This window comes from Anas platyrhynchos, chromosome 1, assembly GCF_047663525.1.
Source record: "Anas platyrhynchos isolate ZD024472 breed Pekin duck chromosome 1, IASCAAS_PekinDuck_T2T, whole genome shotgun sequence".
Lineage (NCBI taxonomy): Eukaryota > Metazoa > Chordata > Aves > Anseriformes > Anatidae > Anas > Anas platyrhynchos.
Window position 1 is genome coordinate 132,067,173 of NC_092587.1, and position 15,298 is coordinate 132,082,470.

The 15,298-nt window shown below is 38.3% G+C and overlaps 1 long non-coding RNA gene across 1 annotated transcript; it reads left to right on the forward strand.

Annotated features, from left to right (window-relative positions):
• The first annotated feature begins 1,390 nt into the window (after positions 1-1,390).
• LOC106015834 (uncharacterized) lies at positions 1,391-7,808 on the forward strand. The gene is made up of 3 exons (XR_011806699.1): positions 1,391-1,530; positions 5,713-5,886; positions 7,503-7,808. It is a non-coding gene; the product is annotated as an uncharacterized lncRNA (long non-coding RNA).
• The last annotated feature ends 7,490 nt before the right edge of the window (positions 7,809-15,298 follow it).

The window sequence follows — 15,298 nt, forward strand, 5'->3', positions numbered from 1 at the left end:
TTATTGTAATTCATGATACTAATAAAAATCAAGAGGAAAGGAGAAAAAGAAATCTGAGAGAGAGAATGACTGCTTGTTTCAAGGAAGTATGGTTAGCTCAGCTCTTCCAAATTAGCAGCTGTGTAGAGTTTAATGCAGCTCCTTGTTGCATGAATGTATAGATGGTGTATATAATTATTACTAGATTTTAAAAGGGGCCAAATGTAAGAGGCAGATGTGGTACAGTTTCTGCATTTGCCATTTTTCTTTGGGAAAAAGGCATGGGGAGGCTGAACTGTCAAAATGGTACTGCAAGAAGACAGATACTGCTAAGCTGATATCCTCCTCTTCCTGACTGGTGCACCACTTTAGCGCCTCTCACACTGCATCTCATTCCTATGGGACTTTCGATAGGAATGAGGCAGGAGTGCTGTTATGTATGCCTTATATGAAATAGCTCTGCAAATACAGCAGAAGAAGTAGAATCATGTGCATAGACCACAGTGCAAGTGATCAGCTCAGCAATCAAGAGCACTCAGTTGCAGATGATCAGCATTTGGGCAAAATATTTTATTAGAATAAACCCTTCTGCTTCTGAAAATGCTCCTTTAAATTGCCTGAAGTTCTTTAGGTACCCTGCTGAATCGATTTGGCCTAAAACGATGAAAAAGAAAACAAAGCAAATCAAAGTTTAAATACAGAAAACAATCAATTTTTAAACTAAGTTTTATTGAAAACTAAAATAAACAATAATTAGCAATGTCATTCCGGTTGTTGAGTTGATCCTAAAGAAACTATGATTTCTGCTTCACCAAACTAATTCCATCTTGGATGACTGATAATATTTCACTGTTTCTACTACTTACTTTCTCTCTGTGAATTCCACTCTAGAGGAAAAGAGGGGAACTGAGGGATATTAAATGCCTTTATTCAGCTCTTCTGAAGCACGCTACCTTCATGCACAGAACAGCTGGAAGTCAGGGGAGCCAAGGGAAGTGATCACCCTTCCTTTCCCAGAAGCAAAGCTATTGCAGTCCCTTGGTGAGGACAAGAAACAAGTCTCTGCAGAAGTCTTGTTATAAAGCAGGTACTATAGTGTAAAGATCAAGTTACATATTTTGGTTTTGCTCTGTGTGGATAAACTTTTTCCCTCCTGGTAGGGTATGGTTTTACTGTACAGCTGCATTTATTTACATGCCTTCCTGGAACTGCAAAAAATTCTTTGCCCAGATTTATAGGTTGGTATGTATGCAGCGGTTTGGCTTCTACTGAAGTTTTCTTCACAAACCAAACCCAGTTCTTATTGGTACATGAGGTGTGTGTGGCAGCAGTGCTACCACCTGTGTTTTGTAGCCTAACCAGTACTTCAGCATTTCTTCTCTCTACCTCTCCCCTCCTACCAGCTGGGAACTGCAGATAGGCACAGGACTTGCACAGAAACAGGCAGTAAATCATCACATTGTTTCCTTAGACCCAGGCAATTAGCAGTGCTGGTTTTGAAGCAGGAGGACTAGCAACACAGTCTTCCAGACAGACTTTGTTTTTACAGAGGTAAGGCAAACCATCAGCTGCATAAGATGAAGTGTTGAGAAATTTAGCTGTGGGGAGAGAGAGAGAAGCAAAGATGACAAGGAATGAAGATGGGTCAAATTCCTGATTTTATAGAAGTGTTTGCTATAACAAGTTTTGGAGCAGCTTTTAGTTATTAAGTGGACATGGTTAAAATGCACACAGCTTTGTGTGTGGTTGCAGTTTCTTTAAAACTATGGTAAAGGCAACTCTAGAAAGAAGCAGTATTTGCTCAAGAATGCATTTTCTCTGATCTTAATGTTACATGTTCAGTTTCAGAGAAAAGTTCCTACGTCCGTGGCTTTCACTGTCAACAGTAGATGGGAAAACCTTCACCCAAACTTTTGGCTCTCCTTAGGTGAAGTTTCCTCCTGCTTCCTTTTTTTTTTTTTTTTTTTTTTCTGGTTTGTTTGTTTGTTTCTTTGAACCAAAAGGAGCTCTCACCCTCTCTCTTTCTTCCCTTCTCTTATCAGCCTAGAAGCTGACAAGAGATGGATAAAACTACAGGTTATTTCAAATAATAATTGGCATATTTTCAAGATATTGGTAATAAGGCAGATATACACAGCAATCCTGCAAACTGTCACACATTTTTAACTTCAATTTAATTTCTGGCTTCATCCTAATTTGAGAGCATCCTAATTAGGCAGTCAATAGCGACTGAGAAACAGTGGCCTGAATTTACTGAGGGTATAATTCTGAGTTTGGCTGTGGCTTGAGATCTATCTGAGTAAGATGAGTCTGAGAAACTCTGAGCTTTCTGTTCTCAAGGTCTTCCCTTAGCAACTTACAAATGTCACTGTTTATGACACTGGCAGCATTTAGAAGCTATAAAGCTATTGCCCTAGAAATCATTTTTATAATGTACAACCATTCAGTTTCAGACAGTGTAAATCAAAAAGAAAAACAGTTGAGTAAATTCTAGCTCTATCTTGAATAAATAAATGGCCTTTTTTGTTTTGTTTTGTTTTGCCAAATTCCGGGAGCTAAATTTCAGTCCAAGCAATTTTAGTTTCAGCTAACTCTCTCTGCCTGCAATTAGTGTGAACAGTTTACAAAAGGGGTTGAAATTATCTCAGAACCATTTCCTTCAATTTAGATTTAGCCATTTGTCTAGTGGATAAAAGGGCTCTGTTTCTGATGGGCTGACCTCCATTTATCAAGTGAATTTCTTGATCTTCTCGCAAATGTCAAACTGTATAAGAATGCTTTAAGAGAAACAAATGATGCAGCCAGTTGAACTAACTCAGGAAAATAAAATATCTGCCAGAATTGTTTCTCCCAGAATATGGGAGTGGCTGGAATACTCTGGGGCAACACCACAGAAGAGCATTTAAAGCCAGCAAGAAGAACAAATTTTTAAAGAAGCAGTTGCCAGAGTAGAAGGGGAACCCTGTGGTTTGATCAAGTCGCTTAGTGAAAATAAAAACAAAATACTTAATCTGTCTTTAAAATATATGAAGTGAATCAGCCTCTGTAAGTAACCTTGCTGAGCAGAGCTGTTAAATTACTGAGCATTCACTTAATGCTCCATCTCATCTTGTTTAATAGACTCATCCAAGGAAGCAAACGGGTAAGCAGGAGGATGGGCCATGTGCACGAGCAGTTCTTATAGTGCTCTGATGAGCTGTCTCAGAAATACCAGTGCAGAATTTCAGGCTTTAAACGATCACTATTTAACCCTTACATTATAGTGATACCCCAAATTATAAGCCTTATCTTAATTGCTTCCAGGTGCTAGATTTTCCACAAATAATTCATAAATGATTGTCCCTGCTCCAAAATAAGACTGTAAGAATGATGAACATTTTATAATAAGTAATGAAAATCTTTGAAACCCCTACCGTATCTAGTAAAATTAGCTGATCCAAATTCTGGATTTTTATTTTCAGGCCACCTGCCTGGACAGTATTCTAACTTTTTTTTTCTTTCTTTCCTTCCTTCCTTCCTTGTGTGTGCAGTTTTGTTTTTTTTTTTTTTTTTTTTTTTTTTTCCATTCTCTCTTCTGTCATTATTGACTTTATGTCTTTATAGTGTAGGAGTATCTCCTTCCCCATTTTGCTGAGCATAAAGGTAGATTTTAGCTTCAATAAGTGCAAATAGGCATTGCAGATTGATTGTAAGAAGTAGTCTGTTTTGTAGGACAAAAGAAATCCAAAGAACAGTATAATTTGTAATGGAACAGAACTGTGCTCTCTTTGAACTGTATGTATTGCATTTCACGTTCCCTTTATGGCCTTTCTCAAAGCATTAATAGAGGTTTCCTTTGGACTGAAGGGGTGTTTAACCTCTGCATTAGGAGTAAATTACTGAACTCCTGTGTAATCTTTCCCATTCACTGTCTTGAATGGCCAAATGAGTATAATGCTGAAGTAGGAATGCTTTAGTGAGAGTGCATTTAAGAAAGTCCTCTTTCAAGCAGTGGTACAGCAGGAAAAAAACAAAAACAAAACAAAACAAAAAACAGTTGTCACCCCCCCCCCCCCCACTCCAAAAATCTAGAGTATCCTTAGATCCTTTGTCAGTTAAAATTGAAAATAAAGGAAATGAATATTGATCCTGAATATTAATCTTTAATTGTCTAAAATGTAAGTGTCTGCATCTGAGCTAATCACCCAACTCTCTGTTAGTCAGGGGAAATCTGGTTAACATGGTCAACTGTGTTTAAGATCTGATTAATCAAATGTAGGTGGCTAATACAGGAATGTGATAAAAGACCTCCAATCTATAGAGGTCGATACTATTCGTTATATCTCATATCCTTAAAATATATGTTAAAAACACCCATATTTAGTCATGCAAAATCACCTTTTTTTGTGAGTTCTTGCTGAACAGTTTCTGGAAAATTTGAAGTTACACCATCTTAGCAAATGTTTCTGCATGTCTTCCTTTCAGGCAGCTTTATAAGCAGTAAATGTGCATATATAAATCCAAATATCTACCCACACAAAAACTCTCCTTTCCAGGAAACTATTGCGTTGGCTTCTGGTTATCACAAACATTAAATGCCTGCCCATGTGTTTCTCTCAGTTCTAGGCAAAGCACTGAGCAAAAGTGATTAACAGCAAGTAATTGTAATCCATCTAAGAGTAATTCTTTATCTGCCTTGCTGAGAATTAATCCTGCAAACATGAGATCTCTCCTTTGGTCTGGGTATCTCTGAGGCACCATGGGAATGGGATGTAGGAGAGTTTTGGTCGTCCTTCAAGAGCAGTGATAGTACTACTGACACCCTGAAATCAGAATATCGGAACAAATTTCTTTTGCTGCTCTGGTGAATGTTCTGATCTGCTTGTAATGTTGCAGCGGTCTCAGCCTGCTGTTTAAAAGCCACCAGGACACTTTTGGTTGATGGGTACAGGATTCTGTTTTAACTAGGTGGCAACATGCCCTTCTCTTTAGAAGGTGCAGAGTCCACTAGAGCTTCAAGCTGAAGCTGGAGGGTGCCTGACCTCTCCCTTGTACTGCCCTGGTACTACAGGAGGATGCTGCAGCTTCCTAGCTGGCTAGACATATGTATGTAAGGAAAGCACATAAATGCATACAATCTGCATATTTCTTTTTTCTTTCAACTACTTAAACATTTTACAGTTTAATCTCTATCACAGCAGGTTGATGTAGTATGTATAGAATTAAGATGAAAAAGAAATCTAAAATTAAGATTTTTAAATGGAAAACCATTTTAGTGAAGTTCACCTGATGATAACAGATATGGAGATTAAGTCTTTCATGTGATTCTGTCTAAGACAAGGGGCTGCCTGCAGTTGTTATATCTCCTTTTTTAGTCCAAAATACAATGGAAGAGATATGTTCCAGCCACAGGTTAGAATAGTGAAGTTATTCTAACAATGTGGATTTTAATTTGAGCAGTGGCTTCAGCCCTAGGGTGCCTGTTAGCTTCTGTTCCAGCCTCACTCCCTTGCTACTTTAGCCCAAGTTAGTCAAATTGTTTTAGGCAGCCTAAAATGAGAACATACTTTTTTTCTTTTTCTTTTTTTTTTTTTTTTTTGTGTGTGTGTGTGGAATAAACATCCCTAGTGTGAAACAACTAAAACTTACTGAATATCACTAAGATATTCGCAGTTTTTAGCCTCTAAATCTAGCTTTGAGAGTTGTAGCATTTGTGGACTTTTTTTTTTTTATTATTTTTTTTTTCTTCTATAGGAATATGACAAAGGAAAATGGAAACTCCCAGTAACCACTTCAAAAATGAGCTAGTAAGGAAATCCATTAACTGCTCTTCTTATCTCACTCCTTCGGAATCAGATATGTCCCTGGGAATTACTGTGCTGTGCATATAGCAGCAGTTCAATCACAGGAACTAGAAGACTGTAACAGGTAATATAGGTAATACTATACCAGAGTGAGAAAGGCAAAAATTGGGATGAAGTATTAAATCTACGTAATAATATCTATTATTATTACTGCCACTTAGCTCTCATATTAAGTCAGAAACTGCACAAATCAGAATTTTTATGCACTTACAGCCAGCCTATGGTGGTGTTGCTAAATGGAGTAATCCCCCTGTCCCTACTTTCATCTGTGTGTCCCCATGCCCTTCCTTATCTGGATATGAACAATTACCTAATTGCATGAAGATGCAGAAGGAAGATCTGATGTAGCTGAAAGGTTTTAGGTGGCAGAATGTATTTAGGTCTTGATTCTCAGCTGGATCTGAGCTGCTGTAGGTCATTGCACAACTGTGTGAATGGTGGTGCTGACAATAAGCAGGGGCTCAGCCCTATAGCTTGGGTTTAGGAGGAGAGTGAGAAACTTTTCACCTTTGGTAGGACTTTGGATTGGTTTAAGCCATCTACAAAAACGTACTTGTTAAATATGATTTGAGGGTAGAAGAGGGAAAACACCCATCATTTATGGTAAATGCATTTGTCACATATCTTTCAGAGGGATGGTTTAGAAGACATGGTGAAGAAGTGACTATTTCATCCTCTATTAACTGGAGATCCCCTGTTGCTGGGTCTCATGTCACTGCTGATCCAGAGATCATTTCTGCCTGAGTAGAATAACAATGAATGAAGCCTGATATTAAGGCTGTAGTCCTTCAGGTAGTTATTCTCGTATGTTGACATCCTGTGAACCTAAAATGTATTAAATAACTACATTTCTTCTCTAGCACAAATCAGACTATCAATGTACAGATATATAAACCTATATTTTTAAGTATGTGCCAGTGAGATAAGAGAGAAAGTGAATGAAAGTACGGAATCAAATGCTATTTACATTTTCCCCCATTTCTTTTGGGGCTGAAGAAAGGAAAGAATTTCTGAAAACATTTTCCAGTTCCATTAAAAACCCCAACCCACTATCCCACTTGTTATTTACCTACAAAAAGACATTGTAGTGTCTGGGTTCTGTGCTACTTACTTGTAGCCTGCTTAAGAAACTAGTCAGTAGACAGTCTGATCTGACTGTGACTGTGGGTCTCACGTAGTGTGATTAGACACAAGGCCAAAGACCTTCCAGAGATCCTCTGGATTATCAAAGGATAGGTGGCTGAAAGAGTAGGGACTCTTTTCATTCACTTGAGAGAAAAGCTGCAGCATGAGCTGTTATAAGGCATCAGAGAATCTGATGTCTGCTGGGAGGGTGCTTTCTGAATGCCACCACTTTGGGAAAAATTGAAGCGTGTCCTCACCTACCTGACACAAATCCGTGGGAAGAGAGCTTTCATTGGTTTCTCATAACTGCATCTCAATGTAATATCTTTTCTAGTTCTTAGGTGGCTTCTTTTGATGGGTGGAATAAATGTTACCACAACTGCTACCAACCTTGGTGTGAAAAGCTGTACAGATCACGAATTTTCATCTGACGTAGGTTCTTCAAGTGTCCTTGGGTTCTGGAAAGGACTTAAGTAGCATTTAGATGCAGGGCTAGGCTTACATCTGAACAAATAGACTTCAAATATATTTATTTATTTATTTATTTTTTCCTAGGAATTTTCTGAGCTCTCAGTTGGGTTGAAAGCATCTGTCCGGGTACCAACCAGAGCCACCGGCCCACTTGTGCAGGGGCGGAGGTGCGAGGCTGAGGCTGCAGTGGCCCCTAGCGGGGGAGGCTTTGTCATCGCGGAGCCTCTGTCGCAGGGGCTGTGCACAGCTTCTGCACAGGCACCTCCTGCCGAATGGGAGGTGACCTCAGAAGGGGAGAACCCCAGCTTGCTAGGTTTTCAATTTTCATTTGCCAGCTTTCAATTTTCCATCTGATTTTCAAATGTTGTTCAATAAAAATGTTGGTAGAAAGCTCTGTTGGAAAGTCACACCAATTTGTTCTACAGTATGACCTTGCACTTGTTTCCACATGCATTGTTGTTCCTCAAAAAAGTCTTAGCAGATTTTACAACCATGAATTAATGATATTTAGTAGATCTAAAAAATGCTACAAACTCATTTATTGGACAATATTGCCATTTAATCCCTGCCGGAATTGATCTTTCACAGTTCACTGAGGTATTCTTTTTGTCATAAGTAGCTGCCTATACAGAGACCAGGAATTTTTCCCTGAAGGAAGTAGGAGACATTCCTGATGATGCTGATGTGTCAAAAAATATAGGGCCCCCTGTCTTTCCTGTGCCTTGTGGTGCAGTGAGCCCAGGTACAGGAGAGGTGGTTGTTTTTCTTGCTATTTTCAACTCTTCTCTCTTGTGGCTGGAGCTGCTGCCTGAAGGCAGTTCCTTAGCTCAGGAGTGCTAATCCCTTACTGGCAATTCCAAACCATTAAAGAAGAAATATCCTAATTTGCAGGAGGGAAAACCTGTTGCCATCAGAATAATTAATTGCTGAATGGAAAATTATGGAAAATATATTCATTAGTAAGGATACCTTCATGTATCAGTTACCTAATTTTAGACTATTTGTATTTTCTGGGGTATGGCACATTTATAAATGTAGCTAAAACACATAGAATACAGAATATCAGAACTCATTGGTATGCTGGTTAAAAGCCAAAGTACCACACAGAAAAAGTAGGTTTTTGTACACAGGCAAAAAAAGTCTCTCAACTTGTTTTTCTTCTTAGTTATGAAACATTCATCACTAGATATAGAATTTTCTTTGAAGCACATTGTGCAAAATTTTTGGTGATTCCTGAACTCAATTTGTAGTCTATAGGGGTTGGAAAACATTCCTAACAAGAGAGAAATTTAGTTCCATTCAAAGAGAAACAGTGAAAAGGGCTGCTCAAAGTTTAGGTAGCTGTAGTGTTACCCCTTTAGGCATTTCTGTTAATAAAAACGTACTCGTGCTGCATTGCTTTCATTGCCAGGGCAGCCTCTCAGCGATGCTGCTCTGCTAAACACTTCTCTCCTCCTTACCAAGGATTTTATGCTTCCTCTTGGTTACCCTACTCAGAGCTGTAATGCCAACACACATAGCCCAGCTGTGGTCATGCAGAAGCTGTGTCATGTCTTCTGACTTGATCTGTGTCACTGGAAGTATTTCAGCTGAATTGAGTGAATATTGAGGCAGATTCTAAATACCCAGCAAAGTGTCTACCCCACAGGCATTTTAGCTATGTTCATATGGACTGAATGCTCACTAAAGCCTTAGGCAATAACATAAATACTCAGCAAGGAATAAGGGCAGATGCACAGGCAATTAGGATCAGTCTTATAAATATATTAATGTAATTTGTGGATTATACCAGTTTGTGAGAAATAGAAATACCAGTGAGAAAAAATATGTTAAAATACAACTGAGAAAATTACTACTAATAAAGGCTTTGGGAGAAAATATACAGTCTGAAAATAGATCAAGAGTTTAACATAAAAAATAAGTACATATACAAATAGTGAAACAGTCCAGATGGGAAAAGTTCAGATGAAGGGAAAACCAAAGATGCTACCTTGAAAGGAACTGGAGGTAACAGAGAAATCTAGAGTTGACACTGAAGAACAAACTAGGCATGACCTTACCTCTGATTTATGTATTATGTGGTATGGGAATAAAAGAAATGAGAATTACCTTTAGGCTATATAGAGATATGAGGGAGAAGTGAGAGTCCCTCTGTGTGTGTGACAAAACAGGACCTATTTCATCATGCTCTGAGCATCCTGTTACCAAAAATACATTACCAGAATGTGATCTGAAGAGAGCAAACCAGAAAAAATAGTGAACAAAGAGAACTGAGCATACCAAGCTTGACTGAATCATAATTAAATGAGTATCGTAATAATCTGTATTGAAAGGGTTAAGTGCTGAGAAGGAATGTGATGAGAAATAATGACATGAAATTAAAGAAAGAGAAATTAGATGTAATATTATGAATAATTTGAACTGAACAGACTGAGCAATTGTGGGTAAAAGAGAGATTTTGGCCAACGGCACCAGGGAAAACCCTCATTTTTACACATTTTTAATGTCCACAGAACAGAAGGAGTCAGGCTTTTAATGTCTCACTTAAAAAATGCATGCAGATGGTGTTTTTTCATGCATTTGAAAAATGAATTTCTACATTTTGATTATGTTGTCATTAGCAGTAGCCTTACTCAGTAATTAGGAAACTGGTTACTAGCATGTGTGAGAGAGATATATTGAGAAAGGAGGATGTTATCTCTTTGTTTCCACAGGGATATAATTAAATGCAACCAGCAACATCATGAAAACAGTAGAAGAAATTCAAACAATAACTATGTTAACTGGAAATGGCTTATTGTTCAGTGAAAAACAGCTGATCTCCATCAGAAACAGCCACTTTAATTGCCAGTGCTTACTGTGGCCAAGAAAGAAAAGGAAATTCCATAAGAAAAGGGTTTTCCCTTTACTAAATGCAGTCTCTTTCCTAGGTAAGTAGCTCTGAATTAACTCCAATTTGGACATGAAGCTCTATGTAACAGAGTATTCCAGGTGAGTTTTTCTTTCATTCCTGTGTTAAACTGCTTAAGATGGGAGAAAAAGCCAGATACCACAAAGCAGGCTGCGTGGCACTGGAGGAGAAGGTAAGAGCAGAGCAGAGGGCTGCAAGAGCCTTTTCTCTCTGGAAAGCAGCTGCTGCTCCAGGAGCGGCATGCTCATTCGGCAGCAGCCAAGAGTCAGGCCTGCCTGCTGCCCACTCTTTCCTCCGAACAACATTTTTGGTTCTCGGAATGAAAAAAAACCACAACAAAACAACAACAAAGTAAACACAACCTGAACCCTTTGGTGCTCTTGGAAAGGGAAACAATGGGTTCTTCTCAGTGAGAGCTTCATTCCAAGCCACAGATTGTGCATGCGCAATTTTTGTTATTGTCATTCTCAGCTTTAGGACTGTATGAATTTCACAGGAGGTGAGCACCTGTGTCTTTTACAGCCTGTGTTAAGTATTTAGTTATTGCTGAATATGCTCTGTATAAGTACATTAAAGGAGGCTGTAGCGAGGTGGGGGTTGGCCTGTTCTCCCATGTGCCTGGTGACAGGACGAGGGGGAATGGGCTAAAGTTACGCCAGGGGAGTTTTAGGTTAGATGTTAGGAAGAATTTCTTTACTGAAAGGGTTGTTAGGCACTGGAACGGGCTGCCCAGGGAGGTGGTGGAGTCACCATCCCTGGAAGTCTTCAAAAGACGTTTAGATGTAGAGCTTAGGGATATGGTTTAGTGGGGACTGTTAGTGTTAGGTTAGAGGTTGGACTCGATGATCTTGAGGTCTCTTCCAACCTAGAAATTCTGTGATTCTGTGATTCTGTGATCTCAAATGTACCAAAGCATGTACAGGGCTCTGCCCAGAAAACTTCTGTTCATCCAGGGGAGCTCCCAGCTCAGTAGGCTGGAGCTCCACAGCTTCTGATGGGACCTCTGTGGAGCCATGAGCATCCAGGCATGCCTGCAAAGACTGCTGCTATGAACAAGAAATCATCGAAGCATGCAATCTGCTGTCTTCACTACCTCTTACAGAATTACTGTGGTCCTTTCTGATCATCCTCATTGCTTTCTTGCAATCTTCCCTTTAATATATGAAAGAGCTGCTGACAAGGATCTCTGGACTTCCTACTGTAACCTTTTTACCTCTCAATACACCAAATCCCCTTAGTAGTTTTTTAATCTTTTTAATCAAATTCAAAAACCTGTCTTCACATTGTCTGGGCTATCTGTAATGTGACCCATGCATTTCTATTTTAATTTGCTTGAAAATCCTATTTCGTTCTGGCTTTCTATTATTGTCCTCATCCTTTCACCCTGCTCCTCCCTGCATCTACTTTTTCTACTTTTAGTTTCAGACTTTCTTTCTCATCAAAATCCATTTTTTTGTACTGATCAGTGGGATCTCTTCCCCTTAAAATCTTTCCTTTAATTGATCCCTTGTGTAGTTAACTGAGATTTTTCTATGCTTTTCCAGTTAAAGCCATTTTTATTGTGGGCTCCTTACAAACTCCATTCTCTGGGGAAAGATCTGGCTTTTCCTCCATTTCTGGGTTTAATACTGGTTTGGCTGCAATTCACTCAGGGGAAGAGGTCTTTGGCAGGCTGAAGTTTGGCCATAGGGAGGAAAAAAGGAGCAGACTGTGCCAAAGTATAAACAGAATGGTGGAATTTCCCAGCATTTTTCATGGGCTACTGGTTGGACCAAGAGCTAAATGTCTGAAATAAATCTTACAATACAGTCCACTCACCAAGACCACGTGTATCATCCGGATGCACATCGGTTCCTCTTTTGAAAAGCCTCAAGTAATTGCACTGCAGAAGAGCTTTGTTTTAGTTTGAACTTTTAACACTGCAGGGTTGGGAAGCAGAAGTCATCTGCTGTAAAATTGGCTGAGTGCTTTCCTTCACTGAGGAAATCAATGGTATTTTAAAAGTAAACTGCTCTGAACATAGGTGTTGCAGCATTAATCTTTTTTTTTTTCTTTTTTTTTTTTTTCTCAAGTTGCCACAGCAACATAAAATTTTCCTTTCCCCCACATTAGCTTCTCTAAAATACACTTCATAAATTGTCTCTGAAAAAAAACCCTCATATCATGCTGACAAATTGTGATGTTTGCTCTCTTAGCATTTGGTCTTCTGAGGAGTTAGGAATATTAGAGCAAGGCTACCTGATGTGCAAAGAATGCAGACTGTACAAATTTGGCCTTAAGTAATGGGATGGAGATGACAAGCTGAAGTTGAATTAGTTGCTATCTCTAGGCAGGAGAGGAGCTTAGAAAAACCTCCAAATAGTCTGGCACTACTCTGTAGAGCCTAGTGTGACTGGGGTTTAGGCAGCCTGCCCATTTTCTACATTCAGAAGACAATCACTGACCTATTGGATATGTTATAAGGCGATATGTTTTAAAAGAAGGTTTTCTTTCATGCTTTTCTCTTACACCTTTGCAAGAGTGGTAGCAGCTCCAGCAGGATTTGAATCAAATATCAAGGGCATATACATTATTCAATGAAAGAAAAAAATCTTTGAAAAGGTCAGGGTAAAGAGGAATTTGTCTTAGCCATCCTTTGTTGAAGGAGCTATTTCATTTAGAGTAAATGTTAAAATCATGTTAATTTGTGAGGTTTTGAAATCGATTCATAAGAGAAACAGTCCTGACTTGTTGATAAAAAATCCACATCTGTAAATAGTTCCATGTTTCTTAACAGGTTTTTTTTTTTTTTTTTTTTTTTTTTTTTTTCTGGTGCCCCTCATCATGGGGTAAATCTCTATAGGTGAGAATAATTCTGCACCTTGCCAGCTGATGGGTACAGATTTAGCTGTGATGGCTATATTCCACTATATTCCACAAAGTTAGGGTTCATCTGCATTCACACATGCCTGTGTACCTCACGAAGTGCAATGATTTTTTATTATTTAAGTGGGAGCATGGACTGTGTTGATGGTTGGGCCTCAGTGAACTTTTTTGCACATCTCTTTTTGCTAAGGACATTCTTCATGTTTTAAGAGGTTAAGTGAGAATGCCAGGGTGAAGAGAGGGAAAGGTGGGAAGGATCAAGGGAAGGTTTTGTGAAAGTAACAATTTTCATCTGTGAGAAGCTTATAGCAGCTTGTGTCTATTTTTGAACTGTATAAGTTGTAAATAAAGACTAACTTTGCCTTGAAAAGAGGTAGATATGCTGACTTGGAACAACAACAAAACCCATAAAACACACCAAATCACCTGTATAAAAAACTTGGCGAATAAAATTGACCTTCCCTGCTACTGCCGTCATTTCTGCTTACCTTCTAACCGTGTTGTACATTAGTACCTCTAGAAATAGTAAGGGCAGGGGAGGAAAGGTTGATTCTGTTCTCTCTGGTGATAAATAGAACACTTAATAGATGACAAATTAGGGAATATTGAATCTCTGGAGGCCTAATCAAATGTGAATCAAGTCAGACCCCAGTGAGCATGGGATAAAATGCCAGCTGGTGTATTGCCTTTCCATGCCAGCTGGTATTTCATCCTTTAATGCATTGTTATCAGTTTTAATACAGCTAATACTTGCATTAAAAAAAAAAAAAAAAAAAGAAAAAAAAAAAAGAAGCAACCTCAAACCACAGGTGTAAGTTTAATAAATGCTGTTCCTTGTGGAAAAGTACTATAATACTGAGTAGAAGTGGAATTGATAGACATTTAGCTATCCTAAAAAACTGAAGAGACAATTACAACACCAGTCTGGCACCTGAGTTTCTGTGGAAAGTTTATGCCTGTGCCATAATGAGTCAATTTTGGTCCAAAATGGAAGCACGAGTCTGTAGTCTGGATGGAGAAATTCTATTAAGCAACTATTTTCTATATTTGTTTTCCCCAAGGGAAATAAATTTCAAGATATTTATGATTTTCATATATTACTGTATCATTTTGGCTTACTTAATGCTATGGAAAAATTGGTATGATGTTGGGTAATACATGTATATCTTGTATAAAAACCCTAAACCCATGGGCATGCACTTGAATAAATGCATGCCCGATCATTCAGTATAAAACTCACCTAACTCCTTTTCTTTTGGTATTTTGTTGTGATGTATGAAAACAATTGTGCTACATGTGCAATATTTATAAAGGAAATCAAAACTGTCATTTATTGTAAAAGCAGCTAAACAGTCCTGTGGAAATAAAAGCACATATTGTGCCAGTTTCAAGAACAATAGAAATGAAGAAAGTTTTTCTTTAAAATCTGTTATAAAAACCAGTATCGGACCTTAGTGAGACATTTTCCTCATTCCTTTCAACACAAACTGAGTTATAGTTTGCTTCTCTAAGTATGAGATTTTTGATGAAACCATTCCAGCTTTTCTTTTCTACACCATGGTAAATTATTTCAGAACTGCTTCTTTACATGGAACTGTACAGTTGTCTGCTCTGTTCTAAAAGTATTCTAAATCTGAGGTATCAATTTTACATCCCCTGAAGCCATCTCTAAGCCACATAGAACTTCACAGAAGTTAATGGGTTTGACCTAGAATTTCAGGAGTCAAGAGGGGAAAATGAGTATCATTAGAAAATCTTGAAAAATGCATATTTCATTTCAGAACAATGAAAACATTTTTATTGTTTTGGATCTGGTTAGAAAGGGAAAGAATTATGAATACATTTTAGTGATTTTTGGGACCTTTTCATTTTTTCCAGCATTTAAAAATGTTTTATTCTGTTAATAAGAAATAAATTATCAAATGAACTTATAAAAAGGTTTTACAAATGCACTTATAAAAGGTTTGACTACTCATTCACATAGGTCCCTTACTCTTCCATCTGAGGGAGGGCTTATTTAGAGGGCTGTGTTGCTTATTTCTTACTTGCTAATAATGTGATTTGCATTGCTCACCACAAACAGGATGCAATCCTGGCACCTTTC